Source organism: Apodemus sylvaticus, chromosome 5 (assembly GCF_947179515.1).
Source record: "Apodemus sylvaticus chromosome 5, mApoSyl1.1, whole genome shotgun sequence".
In the NCBI taxonomy this organism is placed as follows: domain Eukaryota; kingdom Metazoa; phylum Chordata; class Mammalia; order Rodentia; family Muridae; genus Apodemus; species Apodemus sylvaticus.
In genome coordinates, this window is record NC_067476.1 from 106,262,959 (window position 1) to 106,279,550 (window position 16,592).

The window sequence follows — 16,592 nt, forward strand, 5'->3', positions numbered from 1 at the left end:
AATCACACCAGAGGAGACACTACTCCCTAGTCCTATCATTTAAAAGCCTGATACTTCAAGAGTATAAATTAATCTTCTACAATATATTCAATCCTGGAGGTCTCCAGTAGGTTGTTGGGGCATGAAACATGTGGATAGCTTGCCACGGCTCATGAATGGCACTGTGAGATTTTCCTCCTTCAGTAGAAAGAAGCTAATTGTGAAAGTAACAAGAGCCTTATCTTACTATTCTTACTGGAAAACCTGTATAAGATCAATTTTTTATTTCTTTCCTTTCCTCCTTTATCTCTCCTGCAAGTTTATAAATCAAGCGGAGCCCTTAACATTCTCCAAAATACTTTAAAGATATTCTATCTCCTATAGGATACCATGTTAGTGTTGGTACTTCATATTGGATGTTGAGTAATGTAGATGGATTTAAATATTAACCTTGTGGAGGAATTGTTGAATGCAAACATTCCTGGAATGAGAAGAGATAGTTTAACATACAAATAAAGAGGCCGCATGGAATTCAAGAGATGGATTTTCAAAATAATTTTACTTTCTTTGTCTTGAAAATAGTCTCATCAGGGCAGTTAGTCTCTAGGCTCTAGCAGGCAACTGAAGGTTAGCCTTGTGAAGAGATTATTTAGAGCTGAGTTCCTATTAAAACAAAGCAAAACAAACAAACAAAATAGAAAAGGGAGAAAGAGTTCCTATTAAAGCAAAACAAACAAACAAAATAGAAAAGGGAGAAAGAGACTCAGCCTCTTTGCAGTTTGATTATAAAATGAATGAGTTTTAAAATTTTTATTCTTGAAACTGGTAAAAGTGGTGATATTAAATTATTTCATATAAATTTATATAGATGTTTCAATTTAACTTGGATATTTCAAATAGTCAAAATAAAATTATTTACAAATCAGAAGATACCAAACACATACAAAATAAGGGAAATGGAAAACACACTGTGGAATGAGGAAAGGGTCATTGCAATTGCATGCCAACAAAAATACAGCAAATCCATGTGAAACCATAAAATAAAATAGAATTTAGGATTAAGCCTATAAGTATAAAAATGTACATCTAAAATTTTACAGAAATCTTAAATAAGTAAATAATAACAATATGTCTTTGAAATAAAACAAGAAGAAACTAATCTCTATGTTACTAATTAGAAAAAAATAATCAAGATCAAGGCAGAAATGGATACATACAAATAAAAACTCTTACCAAAATAAATTAACGAAACAAGGATTTGGTTCTTATTTTTTAAAAAAGCAAGGCCAACAAAAAACCCCATCAAACATCAGAAAAAAGAGAGTAAACACCCAAGTTTTAAAAGTTAAAGATCTAAAATAAAAGACATTGTACCAGACAACAGTGAAATTAGACAGTATTAGATTCATGTTAAAAACTTATAATCTATGAAATTGATATTTTTGAAAGATTTATTTGCTTTTACATGTATATGACATCCTAAGTCAAGACAAATAATCTAAATATTTCTATAGCAAACAAAATATTGAAGTAGTAACTATAAAACATACAAAAATTCCCAAATAAAAATTATTTTGTGACAACATTGGCTTCACTGATCAATTCTACTAGAATTTCATAAAAGAAAACAAAAAAAGAAGGAAAGAATTAGCACCAATGCTTTTCAAACTCTTCTGTAAGAGAGGAAGTAAAGGAATGCTACTAAACTCTGTTATCAAAGCCATTACTATCTGATACTAAAAGCAAATAAAATAAAATCCTCAAAGAGGCTAAGTGAGTGGACTAGTCCTCACAATGAACAAATATAAAAAAAACTGTTAACAAAACATTTACAAATCAAATTTAAGAGCACATTGTAAAGATCATTCACTTTTGTTGTATTGGCTTTATTCTTGAGATGCAGAGACGATTAAACATATACAAATTAATAAAATATAATATATAACATTGTCATAAAAATTAAATCATTTCCATAATAGATATAGAAAATACCAACTAGTCAAACCAAAATTTCACAAAGGCAAGTGAATGAATCCCACATGATATAATCCTATTCCTTATCATCTTCATTTTGTCATTCTAGAACATTCTAACAAGTCACGATTAATGGATTTATGTATCAACTCTTCTTCTTCCTGTACTTTGATCTCAAGCAAACCTCTTGATCCATATTTGAAATTTAAACATGTGAAATGTAGAAACTAATCACATTCATATTAGGAAGATACTGAGGGAAATAATGATCCAACATGGAAGAAATGTAATTATAACTTCTTGGACACTATAATGCAGAATAGCTTATTATAGGATTCTCAAGGTCACATTTTGCCAGATCTCAGCTTCTGTCCCAATAATATTTCTAGCTAACTTTCAGATCACCCTTTGTAGTTTTGACCCACAAGACAATTCTAAAACAAACAAACAAACAAACAAACAAACAAAACCCTGTCTGCAGATAGTTGATGCTAGAAATTTGCTCCAAAATTTCATGTGTCTTCTCTTGGCCAGCCATCTATAAGAGGCTGCCAATGGCTCCAGACAACAGCAGTACCTGATACTGACACCTGAAGTACAATCAGGCTGCTGAATCATATCCAAATGGCAGAGCCACCTGCACAGAAACCTAAACGCATTAAGGAACTTTCTCTTCTAGACCCCACTCAAAGCTAGCAGCTTTCTGAGTTACTTGGTTTATGTGCTAAAGTTAAATACCCAAGTGAGAACTGTGTTTCCCTCCAAAATTCAAATAAGCCCATTAAGTATTGTGCTTCATTTTAGCTTGTGAGGGGAGACAGGTGCAGTGACATAGCTTTTACCTTAGAAAGCATATCTCTGTATGCCCCACACCACAGGACTATGAAATATCACCAAGATAAGGTGTTCTTCAATTTTCATTGGATTTATTTCCAACTTCCAGATGGAGATCTGTGTTACCAATAAACCTAAAGTGATATCTGCCTCCTGCTCACTTGGTTCTGTCTGTATATCATTAATATAGTAAACTAGTGTGATATTTTGTGGAAGAGACAGATGAATCTGGATCTCTTTAAAGAAAGTTATAATGCAAGACAGGAGGGTCAATATACTCTTGTGGTGAAACTATATACAGGTGGCCTTGCCAACTGAAATCAAATGTACATATATAAAAAAATAAAGCATTTGCTGAATCAATAGTTATATACCATGTATTGGGAAGTATGTTAATCTTCTCAGTTAAGGATACCACCTCCTATACAGGAACTTCAATCAGAGTTGCTATTTGATTAAGTTTGCAAAAGTCAACAGTCATTTTCCATGGTCCATTTGTCTTCTTTACATGCCAAATAGGAGAATTAAAAGGAGATGTAAGAATTACTATTCCTGCATATTTGAAGACATTGGCAGTGGCTCTAATTTCTGTAATTCCTCTAGGGATGAGATATTGTTTTGTGATCACTATTTTGTCTTCCAGAGGTAACTAATAACTTCTATTTGGCCTTTACTGTTAAAATAGCCTTCATACCACAGGACAGGGAACAAATGTGGGAATTCTGCCAATTTCTAAGTATTTCTATTCAAATTACACATTCTGGAACTAAAATAAAAATATCCACAGAATGAGTACAGAAAATGAGAAATGGACCACTGGACTTCACTGAAAACTCTAATGATCATCTGAACTCCAGAAGCCCCTACTTTAATTAGAAAGTCGCAGTCCTTTTAGGGATCTCCTGAAATCAGTATCAATTCAGAGCCATTATCAAATAGGCTCCACAAAGTCTGTTTTTTTAATTCTCTTTTCTCCATTATATATTTAGCCTAGTTGAAAAGGCCATAGATCCCTCTGGGGAAAGGGAGAGAAAAAGAATAACAGCAAAACTCTTAGGTATTTTAGCAAAGTATTCCCTCAGTGCAACCCAGCTTTGTTCCTTTCAGAGGATTCTAGGTCTGCAAACTGGCTCAAGTCTGGAAATTGGTACATGGGCCATGGTTTCCTCTTGCTCTAATCTAAGGTAATCTTCTTTTTTTGTTTGTTATAAAAAACTTCTTGTACAGATCAAACCACAAATAGTACATTTCTCATCTGTTTCATTCCTGGAAATGCCATGATTGATTAACCAATATAAAAAATCCACATGAATCATACCACCATAAAAATCATGTAGCCTGTGCTTCCCATTACAGGTCAGGCCATTATAGAAATCACTTTGCTTGTACTGACCATTATGGTGACTGCTCTCTTTGTCTTTAATGATTCAGTGCTGCCACCTGGTCCCTGGCACTCCAGGGCCCAATTAAACCCTCACATTTAATTAATCCAACTGTGCAACAGTACTTTCAACCCTAAGATCTGATGCAAGGAGATTTCAACAGCAAAGTCCTTCAGATGGAATGGTATCCCTCTCACCATTTGGGCTGCACAGCGTCATTGAAGGGCCTGTCTTCTGGGCCCTCTCATTGTGGAAAACAGGTTTCACACAGCTCCAGCACTGAAATTTCCCTGAGCTTTAAATTCCCTTTATCAGCACTAAGCCAAGGGATATCAGACATCTCCAGCTCCTTTTTAGAAGGCTATCTTTTAACAAATGCTTCAGTCAATCAATCAAACATTGACACTTTTTTTTTAACTGTGCAAGCTTTCATATTAAATTTAGTCTCAACCCAGAGGGCTTTTATTGATAAACTCAGCCTGATAAAGTATTTTTCTTAATTATTTATTTTGTTTTTGACAGAATAATATAACTATATCATTTACCGTTCCCTCTCCTCCTTAGCATTCTATATGTTTTATGTTCCTTCTACCATCATCCCGCATCCTTACAATCCATGCTCATTCACATTCCTCAGACTTTGCCCTGAATGGATTATTAATGCTATTACGCTCCTGTTGAAGTTCCTCCTGGTCTCTACTTTGTTTCTGTTCAGCCTTGACTCTGCTTACAGATGTAGAGGTAGTGGTTGGTGCAGAGGTCGTCAGCATCTTCGTGACTGGCATTTCCTTCAGAGGAGGTCATTGTTTGGTAGCCCTTGCAGTTTTAATCCCCCCAGGCAAGGGTGGGGAGGTCAGTACTGTAGGGGGTGGGTATCTGATAAGGACAAAGATACCACCTCCTCAGGTGAGATAAGCCCTTCAAAATCTGAGGATTCAAAGTCCTCATCCTTATTATGGGCATATCATACATCTCTAACTCAAATTGGAGAATCGTTTTAGACTTTCCCTTTTCCGTTTTTTTATAGCAATTATTCTCCACTTGTGTGTCATCATGACTTTGGTGAGGTGGAACAACCCTTTCACTAGGGTCACATATCAAATATCTTATACATCAGATATTTAATGATTCATAGCAGTAGCAACATTACAGTTATGAAGTGACAACAAAAATAATTTTATGATTGGAGATCACCACAAACATGAGGAATGATATCAAATGGTCCCCACATTAATGGTCTAGATTTGTGGTTGAGAACCACTGATCTAGAGCTTCTAGAAGCATACATAATGAAAGGCTTTCTATTTCTTACATGTTTATGTCTTGATGCCTTTGCTTGTTCTTCTTGACGCATGTTTAACATTCCATATCTTTCAGTGAAAATTCTTTCAGTGCTGAAATGCTTTCTGTTTCTCCATCAATGAAAGAGCTCCCAATGTCACAAAGTATAGGGACCTTAGAATTTCCCTCTCAGAAGCAATGACAACAGTATTGATTCACAGCATAAACTTGCCACTAAAGATGTTTATATGTTCTGATAGTATACTTGTTTAGGTAGAGAGAGTTGATTGATATGTGACAGAATGCCAAGACAAGAGAGAAAGACTAGTGAAGTCTGGTCCAAAGATCTTCCAATCATGCATTTTCAGACTTTAAGATGGCACCTACATTACCCTGAGTGCATCATGTGATTCTTTCTCTCTTACAGGAAAACTAGTCACCACCATTTGTTTTGTTATAATTTTCCATGGGCAGTAGATGTTTGGGGTCCACACTGGGTGGTCTAGAATCAAGGATGAATGGAGACCTGCTAAATGCATCTGTGGTTATTCCTCAGCTTTGGACATTGTTTCTCTACATTTTGATTTTGTATTTACAAAGTCATATTGCTGTGGTAATATCAACGCAAAGAGGATTGATACGTAGAATATTTAAAGAACTCAAACAATCAAACCAATAAGTAGGCTCCAGTGAAATACAGGGTTCTGACAGATGAAGTTTAGATTGCTAATAATCATAAAATATATTCAGTATCTTTAGGCATCAGAGAAATACAAATTAAAACTTAGTAAGATTCCATCTCACCTAGTCTGAATGGTTTTCATTAAGAAAACAAACAGTAAAAATGTTGAGGAACATGCCAGGAAAAGAAAAAACTTAAAAAATGTTTGTTGGTATGCAAATTATTCTGGATATTGTAGAAATTAGTATAGCAGTTCCTCAAAAACCTCAAACTAGAACTATAAGAGCCAGCTATAGCACTTCTGGGTATATATCTATACATATTACATAGATACTTGCACACCAGTGTTTATTACACTATTCACAATAGCTAAGCTATGCAGTCATTCTATGTCTCCATCAACAGATGAAAGGATAATGAAAATGTAGCATATACACACCATGGGATCTTATTTAGCCATAAAGAAATAAATTACATTCTCTGTATGTAAAAGATGCAACTGGAGATGATCACACCATATTAAATGAAATAAGCCAGATAATAAAAGACATATTTTTCTCATTTGTTGATCATTTATGTAGATGCGTAAATTCGTGTGTGTGTGTGTGTGTGTGTGTGTGTGTGTGTGTGCATTTCACCTTGCCACTGTTGGAATACTTCTCTGGGAGGCAAACACAGGAGTACTAGTCTGAGATCTTTTCTCATTGTTGTGGTGCTAGGCTTGTGGGACATTGACAAGCACTCCGGGGAGTCGAAAAGCAGTCTAAGATAGGGGCCCCAGCCCATGTTTGTGTGAGAAACTGGGATATGGGGTAGAGGCTTTGGTTCTCCAACTCGTGGGCACTCAGACACCACTGGGAACTATGGAAAGTTGACAACAGGGGCTCCTATTCTTCTGGGCACCAGCAGAGAACTACACAGAGTTGGGAACAAGGCAGAGAGAGAGGCCTGAGATGAACCTGGGGCAGGGGGCATCTGGCTTAGTTCTGGAGTGCCAGGAGTGCTGAGAAGCCTTCTGCAGGAGACTTTGATGAAGCTTTGAACGATAAAGGCTTCCCCGTGTGGAAAACATAAACACAAGAAGTTAAAGTTCTCATTTTTTATCTTCATCTCTGCTTTTATCCTCCCTTGCCAATCCACTTTGATAATTTTAAGGAACACACCATTCCCCCCCTAATTATAGCTGTATAAACTTGCATCTTAATAACACCACCTTACTTAGTTCATATTATGACACTTTAATTCCTTGTTTTATATATAACCTGTGAAAAAGACTGAGTTTCATCAATTCTCACCTCCACAAAGCTCTTCAAGTAGTTGTATTTAGTCATGATTCGAACATCAGGTTGTCCAATTCCAAATCCCACAAGTTCTCTGCCAGCCTAAACCTTGGTTCCTAATTTTAAAACTGAAGATATTTATATTATTTTGTTTCCTTCACTGCATAGTATGCTAATCCCACTTTACCAATCAAAATAAGAATTATATATGGTTGAAGAGAAAACTATTAATATGTAGAGCTTTAATATTTTAGGATTCATTTTAATATTTCACAATTCATCCAAATATTCATCTAATTTTGTAATGTACTGAAATGAAAATAAATATTTCTACTGATATCCAAAACAGAGAACAAATTCTTGCAACTCAGTAATAATAAGAAAAATTATCTGATATTTTAAAATAGTAAATAATTGAATAATTGTTGCCCCAGCCCGCGGGGGTTTTCAACAGGGGACCCTAGAAGAGAAGGGCAAAGAAACAGTGACAGGAGACACGAAGAATGAGGTCAAGACAAATTAACTGCTCAAGACCTCCAAATCTGTGTTTTCTCAGGGGAATTCTACAGGTAGGGGAAGAAGTGAGGCAAGTGAGATTCTTCACGTAGCCCTGGCATTCAGCCAAGGTGAATCTCTGGCAGTTCTAAGATGCTTTCTTCTTCTGGGAGGGCTCAGTGACCACTAGATTTCTCCAAGTTCTGTAGCTGAGGAGAAGTCAAAACCTAAGCCTATCTTTAGTATGAACTCTAAACAAAAAGTAAAGTCAGTTTGACTCCTGGCAAATTGTTTCAGAAAGGAACAGTAAACTGACATCTAGAAAAACTACACCTTACATCCAGAGCTGGTCTGAAGAGATGACTCAGATAAAAATGGTTGCTACACCAGACCGATGAGCTAAGTCTGACTTTGGAGCCTACATGAAGGTGGAAGAATACAATCTGGAATCCACATTTGTGCTGTCATACATGTATGTCCCATTCCCAACACATGCAATAAATAATATTTTAAAACAACAGATGGACAAAACTGAACTTGAACTTCAGTGAGACACTGTTGCCCATCAACTAACACAAATAAAATCATACATGTTAGAAATAAAAATAATAGGTCATCTTACAGAAATGTAATAATTATATAAAAAGTACATGCTTATTAGCTCTGAATCCTACTGATTTTTCTAGGAGAAATAAAACACATATTAAAAACATCTCTTGATATTTATAAAATCTTTATTTTCATTAGCTGAATATTAGCAAAAACTAAAATGTACCTGAAGCAAATGGAAAGATGACATGCCAATGGTGGCCATTTTCATTCGAACCACCATAGGGAAAATGCAAGTATGATATATTCTTGACACAGTTCTGGCTTTTGCAGTTCTTTGTAACTAGGCTACTCACCAGTAAAATTCATAAACAAAATAAAATCACTGGATGTTGGTTCAGTGAGTGACTAAATGGACTAATGTCCTGGAGCAAAGAATTACCAGGTAAACTGGTGACAAGTAACAGCAGCTAATGAGAACAGTTTTAGCCTTCTTTACTAACTCCACAGATCATGCACAGGGAGTGATATCCTTGGTAGCCTTAAGTCAGAAACTTGCTACCAGCCTTACGATTATTCTGTGCTGGTGTGTGTGTGTGTGTGTGTTTTGTTTTGTTTCTTCTGTCAACTTGATACAAGCCAAGATTATCTGGGAAGAGGGAATCTCAATTGTGAAAATGTCTCCTCCTTCAGATTAACCTGCAAGGAAATCTGTAAGAAGATTTTCTTAATTATTGATTGGTATGAGAGAGCAAAGTCCACTGTGGGTGGTACCACTACTGGACAGATAGCCTAGGTTGTATAGGAAAGCAAGCCGAGCAAGCCATGGATAACAAACTCTAAGCAGTCGTCTTCCATGGTCTTTGCTTCATTCTCTTCTTCCACATTCCTTCCATGATATCCATCAGTGATGGATCATAACCAGAACATGTAAGCTAAATCAACCCTTTGCTTCAAGTGACCTGGTCATGATGTTTTATCATATTAATAGAATCCTAAGACACTTTCCAAGTTTGGAATAGAGACATAGATCAAAGAGTAGCATAACTATAGGAAGTACCAGGCAAATTAGAAAAGTTGAGGACAGTCAACTTATAAAGAAGCCTCCATTGTTTGTAGTCAATGGTAAACTCTGTTATGAATGATATTCCACAACAACATTCAGATGTTGGCAGTGTAATGGTATGTGAGTGATCTGTACATGTGCGGGGGTGGGGGGTGGGATTCAAATTTTGTCTGTATGCCTGTATTCAGCTTAACATAACGCACACTCAGACAGATTAAGCAGTTATGAAGATTGAAGAGTTAGAGACTTTTGCATGTAGCATGGAGGGTAAAGGTGACAAGTCTGTACAGAACTTGGACTTAGGCTTGTTACCTTTTTCTTTTGAGGATTAAGTGAAAAATGGAAATCATGCTGAAGTTGCCTTGTAACTCAACTTTTATGTAAGTAAATAGGGGATTAGGAAACAGCAAATAAAGTATATGTCTAGTCCAGCCTTAGAGTATTCAAATTCAAGGTACAGAATCCGAGTTGATGGCATTAACATATGATATTCTGTTTTTGCTTTATAATATGATGGTGTTGACTTGAATCTTTATTAAGAGTTTTATTTGTACTGACAGACTTTCCAGTCATTTCTTCTCTTGGAAAGTGCATAGAGCTTTCCTTGGGTAATTTAATTTTGTTTATGTGTGGTGCTGGTGATGGAACACAGAGCCTCCTGAATCATGGAAACACTGTACCAGTCAGCCGCATCCCCACGCCTGCCAGCACTCTTAGAAAAAAAAACAGTCTATGAACCTCAAAAAGGACTCAAAGCCCAGAGGCTCCATTAACACTGACAAAAGAGAACTTCAATGCACTCACTTTTGTCACTAGGATTACAGCAGGATGTGTTTGCCCAGAAGAGTTGACTTTGTTATAATGGAAGGACAATTGTGCCATTATTAAAATAGCCTTCTTAGAATATGAATATTGAACTATTCTTTCCTTATCAATGGCTAAATTAAAGCAATTTTCATTATGGATTGACACATTATCACAGCCTCAGAATTATTGGCTCATGGATTTAATGCACTATCTATGTTGAAGGGTGGCTTTCAAGGAATGATTAACTTGCTTACCTACTGAGTTCAAGCTGCAGTATTATCAACAATATCATTAAAAGTAGAAGCAATATTTTATAAGTATTAAGGATAGATGACAGTATTTTAACAAGATAACAAAACTTCCAATTTTCTCCTTATATTTAGTAAAATATAAGCATTTTCAGCCTTTTTTCTATCGCAGTTGCAGATAATTGGATTTTAAACTTTTGAAAATCAATCAGATTTTTCAGTCATTTAAAAAAATGACAGACCTAATTGTATTGGTCATTGATTAATGTGAATTAGGTCCTTACAGGGTCCCTGCATTCATTGTCTCATCCCTGTTTACCTTCCAGGTATGTGGAAACAATGCAAAAAGTAAAGCTCTAAAATATATCCTGTGTAGCAGATTTTCTTGAATATACAGCTGGGAAAAATATCAAACAAGTGTCAGAACTACAAGAATCCTTTTAAATTATCAGTGTCTCACAAAATAAATCAAACCTGACACACCCTGTCACAGAAACTGCTAGTGTGTACACCTCCAAAATAAGGGAGTTTGGGAGGAAGGCAGGAGCTAGACTACATTTCTCACCCAGTGCCAAGGTGCCCTGGAAAACCACCACAAAGTCGTAAAGCAATATAGAGTATCTTAATCATTAAGACATACAGTGATATTGGCTATTACTGCTGTTGTTGTGTTAAGACTTATGGAATTAAAGTGCACAAATGTTAAGATATTTTGTGTTAGAACACCACTTGAAAAAGGTTGAGGGCCCCACAAAAGGGAAATCTTGGAAATAATTTATCTGGTGGATCTAACTGGAGATGAAGGCAAATGTAATCTTTGGGATGAGAGTATATATAGACATTTATAAGGTCTAAAACTCTACAGGCCAGAAATCTATAAGGTGAAACTGAGTAGATCTGAAGATTTGGGGAGTACTTCATCAAAAGAGAAAGAGAAAGAGGCTAAAAGCCTAAGGCTAGCTGAATGTGGTGGCATAAATCATTAATCTTAGTACTGTAGCAGCACAGATCTCTGTGCGTTCAAGGCTAGACCACTCTACATAGCAAGTTCCAGGCCAGCCAGGACTACATGGTAAGACTCTAAAACAACAGAAGCAGCAGCAGCAGCAGCAGCAGCAGCAACAACAACAACAACAACAACCAACCAAGCTTATGGCTGAGATGGAAATGAGACTTAGAAATCTACTCCACTTGTTTTATTAAATAGGCATGCCATTAGACTGCCTTCTCAGTGACTATTCTCATACCTATAGACTAGTGATGCTCTCTGCTTTGGTCAGAGAAGTGCAATCCAAAGAAGGATGGGTTAGGACCTTGGGCTGTCTTTCAGAACATTTTGAAGTAAAAAGAAATGAATTTGAATATGGAGACTTTTGAAGAAGAAAGCAAAGTCAAACTACTTAACCCCGATCAGTTCATTGTCTTCTTTCATATAGATATTTTCTTTTGAAAGTAATATGCAGTTAAATTATCCTTTACAGTAATTGTTCTGGATTTCAGTACATGTGTGGGTTCAAGTTCTACATCTCAGTAATTTAAAGAAGGTTACATGATTTCAGATTTGAAATCAACAGTCATATTATATCTTTAAAGGGTTAATGTGCTCTCTCAACTGACTCTCTTTGCCTCAATCTAAACCTCAAGCAGTTTGAGTACAATGTGCTGTGCATGGAAATTCTTGGGTTTCAGTTGTAAAGATTTAGTCAGCTTTTGACTGTTCTATGTTTACTAAGTTGTAGAAATTCTTACTCAAACACTTATTACATTGTCATATTTGAAAACTATGATAATGAAAATGGCCCCCAAAGGCACATAGAGAGTGGCACTATTAGGATGTGTGACCTTGTTGGAAGAAGCATGTCACTGGGGGTGGGTCTTGAGGTTTCAGATGCTCAAGCCAGGCCCAGTGTCTTTCTTTTCCTGCTGCCTGTCAATCTGGATGTAAAATTCTCAGCTACTTCTCAAGCGACATGTCTGCCTGAGTACCATTCTCTGTTCCCTGAACATGACAATAATAGATAAACCTCTGACCTATAAACAAGACCAATGAAATGCTTTCCTTTATAACAGTTGCCATGGTCATGATGTCACAGCAATAAAATACTAATTAAGTAAAGCATGGTATTATGAGACTTAGAATCTTATTTAAATTCTGAGAGGAACACTTATCATTTTTCTTTACAACATGTCTACTGTGGTTCAGGTCACAAGCTCTGAGTAGATAGGTGCCTTCTGTGGGGTATAGTTTTAGTACCCTCTCCATTTGGCCCAGTGGTCAGTGGGCAGACTATTTTTTGGTTTACTTTTCACAGTGTCTGAGTTGGGCAGGTACACAGTGAAGGTAAACCTAGAAGCTCATGTATGTGTACATTCCCTACCATCTTTGGGTTACTCTGGAACTTTCTTTTGGTTCCATGGTCAGAAAGTCATAGTATTGCTTATTTAAAAAAATGTGTCTAAGTCTTTCTGTGATGACTTTTCTTCTGTGTTGGGAGCAGGAAGGTCCTTGCATTTACAGTTAAGCACTAAGGAAATCATGATAAATACACAGAGTTATCCTTTCAAAGGAAGAGATGTATAAACTGTTTTCCACACAGAAGGCTGGGAATGGAGGTGGTTAATAGCCTAGGTGGTCTCTATACTATCTGTAGGACCAGGTCAGACCTGATTCCCCAAGCTCCCCCAGATAGGACCAAGGTAGTTAATAGCCCTGGTGACCTCTGTGCTATCTATGGTCAGGGACTTCCCTACCTCCCACAGACAGGAATAGAGATGAGTAATACCAAGTTCACCTCTGTACTATCTGATTTCTGCTAGGCCCATATGATAACACATGTAGCCTATCGATAGAAACCATCTTTGAAGAAGAAGTGGCATGTACTTCAAGGAGAGTTTCGATGTAAGAAACTCTCATTGTGTTCATGGGATTGTGGTATATTAGGAAATTGTTTTTTTCCAAAATTGTGCTATATTTAAATATGCCTAAAATAAAAATTCTGGTGTGAGATTCACAAAGTTTGAAGCTAACTCTGACTATTGAGTCTTGTTGAACGTGACTCCCACCTTGCCCCACACAGATTGTTACTCTGCCAGCCATAGAGCAAGAATTGACAAATGGGACCTCATAAAATTTCAAAGTTTCTGTAAGGCAAAGGACACCATCAAGAGGACAAATCGGCATCCAACAAATTTGGAAAAGATCTTCACCAATCCTACATCAGATAGAGGGCTAATATCCAATATATATAAAGAACTCAAGAAGTTAGACTCCAGAAAACCGAACAACCCTATTAAAAATGGGGTACAGAGTTAAACAAAGAATTCTCACCTGAAGAACTTCGGGTGGCAGAGAAGCATCTTTAAAAATGCTCAATTTCATTAGTCGTTAGGGAAATGCAAATCAAAACAACCCTAAGATTTCATCTTACACCAGTCAGAATGGCTAAGATTAAAAATTCAGGAGACAGCAGGTGTTGGAGAGGGTGTGGAGAAAGAGGAACACTTCTCCACTGCTGGTGGGGTTGCAAATTGGTACAACCACTCTGGAAATCAGTCTGGCGGTTCCTCCGAAAACCCGAGTTTTAATGCATACATCCAAGCTGATGTTTGCCAGCCGTTGGTGTACACTGAATAGTAGAGAGCCTTGGCTAGATTTTTAGCCTGAGAGGAATTGATTGGGAATGCTTCTTTGGTTTATGCTTCATCGCCTAATGACTTTCAGATTAAGTATCAAATATCCTGTAGTACTTTCCAATGTGTATGGTACATATCTCTACCTGGACACATGCATAGCAAAGACAGGGAAAAACAGCTAACAGCCTTGTGGTAAACTCAGTGTACTGGTAAGCTTATATATACTATGGGGAAAGTTCAGTCACAAATTAATAGCCACCTGCTTTTTATTTTCTGTTTTTAATGTTTAAAGTCAACTGAAAGACTATTCACAACACTAACATTCTCCAGAGCTTTATTTTGACATCATAGGGAGCCAGCCTATTGTGCTGCTGCAATCTTTCAAGTAATCCTGTGAGGCAGCTAGCATATGCTTTACCATCTCCATTCACATGAGAAGAAACTGGGATACAGAGAATGGTTCAAGATATGGAACAGTGGTGGTGTGGGAGAAACAAGAATCAGACAGATGAAGGACGATTCCTTGTCTTCATGTGCTCCTTTCTCCTCATCCTGCCATCAGCTTTCCACTGCTCCAACTTGAGAGTAAATCTACACAATTGCAAGTCACTGGCCCATTTCCAGACATTGCAGTGTGTACCATAAGCACTATCAGGGCTGCCTTCCTGGCTGGCTGAAGCCACTCTGCTTCAGTAGCCACTGTTGTTCTTCCTTGCTAGATACCATTTCCCCCCTGAATTTTTATGCAAAGTTTATTGTGGACTGATCCTACGACCTCTTTTTGATTCACATATGCTGATTCTGAGTTATTCTTACTCTTTGTCCTCTTCAGAAAGGAAGGCATATTGACTTGTTACCATGCTAGCTTCCATTTTCCTATACTTTAGAAAATCCATTTCATTCTTGTCTAGATAGGTTCTTGACAAAGGATTAATTGTTTAAGTTGGGTTTTTTTTTTTTTTTGTCTGTTTTGTTGAAGAGAGGCTCTGATATCGAACCCAGAACCTCCCGTGTGACAAGAATGAGCACTGAGCTATATTCCCAGCCTGGGTTTATTGTTTTAATCTCTCGAAAAATTATTTATTGAAAGTCTAATACTTGACAGGCACCAGTATGAGTTTTAGAATGAAATTGGCCAGAGATTAAAATAAAAAAAGTTGCCATTGTGGATTTACAATTGATGGACAGCACCAATATTATATCAATAAGACTTCATATACAATAACACATCAGAATGACCTAAGCCCCAGGAAGGGAATTGCTGCATTTGGAAGTAGAGAGAGTTGTGCTATATTATGTAGGGGGTAGGTTAGATCACAGAAGAAAAAAAGCAAGAAAGCCATTATTTATAAAGGGCCCTGAATGGCACAGTGTGAAGAATTGCTCCACCAGAAGGAGAGATAATTAGATAAATAAAACTTGTGTTTTTCTTACCTCTTTCCCCTATGAAATATATATTTGGGGTAAGTCATTTAGCTTATTTTTGCCTAAAACTTAAGGGATTTATGAAGAATCTTTCAGATTTATCATTTTATAGATGATCTTATAAATGATAGGCAAAGGTAGAGGAATAAATAAAAAAAATAGAACTATCACAGGTCATATATTATCATGAGTTGTACTTTTTTTAACTCCCAGATTCTTTTATTTTCAACCACTTGCCATAAATATTTTAAACTTCCAGTTGCCAAGAATTGTGCTGTTTGAAAGGATGCAGTGGTGAATAAGTCCCAGGCCATGCCTGTCTGGGTTCACAGACTGGTGATCTAATTTCTTTTCCACTTATTTATTCATCCCACACCCACACACAATGACTGCATACAAGGACTACCCCCTGTTAGTGTTGGAATGGTTTTTCATTGCCATATTCATCAACCTTGACTATCATGTATAAAGTATCACCAGATCTTCTAGCAGCAACATCACCACCTGTGCCCTGAGTACTTCTGAGAGGCACAGGGGTCCAGGGAATTGGAGCTTATTTATTTAGGTTTGAAAGAAATAGAGAAGGCAACGGAGAGGCCCTCTATACTCATTCTCAATGTTCTCTAGAAATTCAGTGTGAATGTGACTCTAGTATATAAAAATGGTGTGTATGGATCCTCCAAGTCACCACCTGTTCTGTAAGAAGATCCTTTCAAGACTATAATCAAGAAGCAAGGTTATATGACACACTTCCAACTGCAAAGGAGGGATTTGGGGAGAAATCATAGGGAAATAATTAGTGTTGCATAGTTCATGTTTATGGCACATCTTTAATTATTACTAGATAATCAAATCTTGTTACATTTACTCAATGAGAGGTTAGAAAGAGGTTAGTATATTTGAAGAACATCTAGCAAGAGGGTCGTCCTCGGAAGTGGCATACAGAATGAAAGAAAA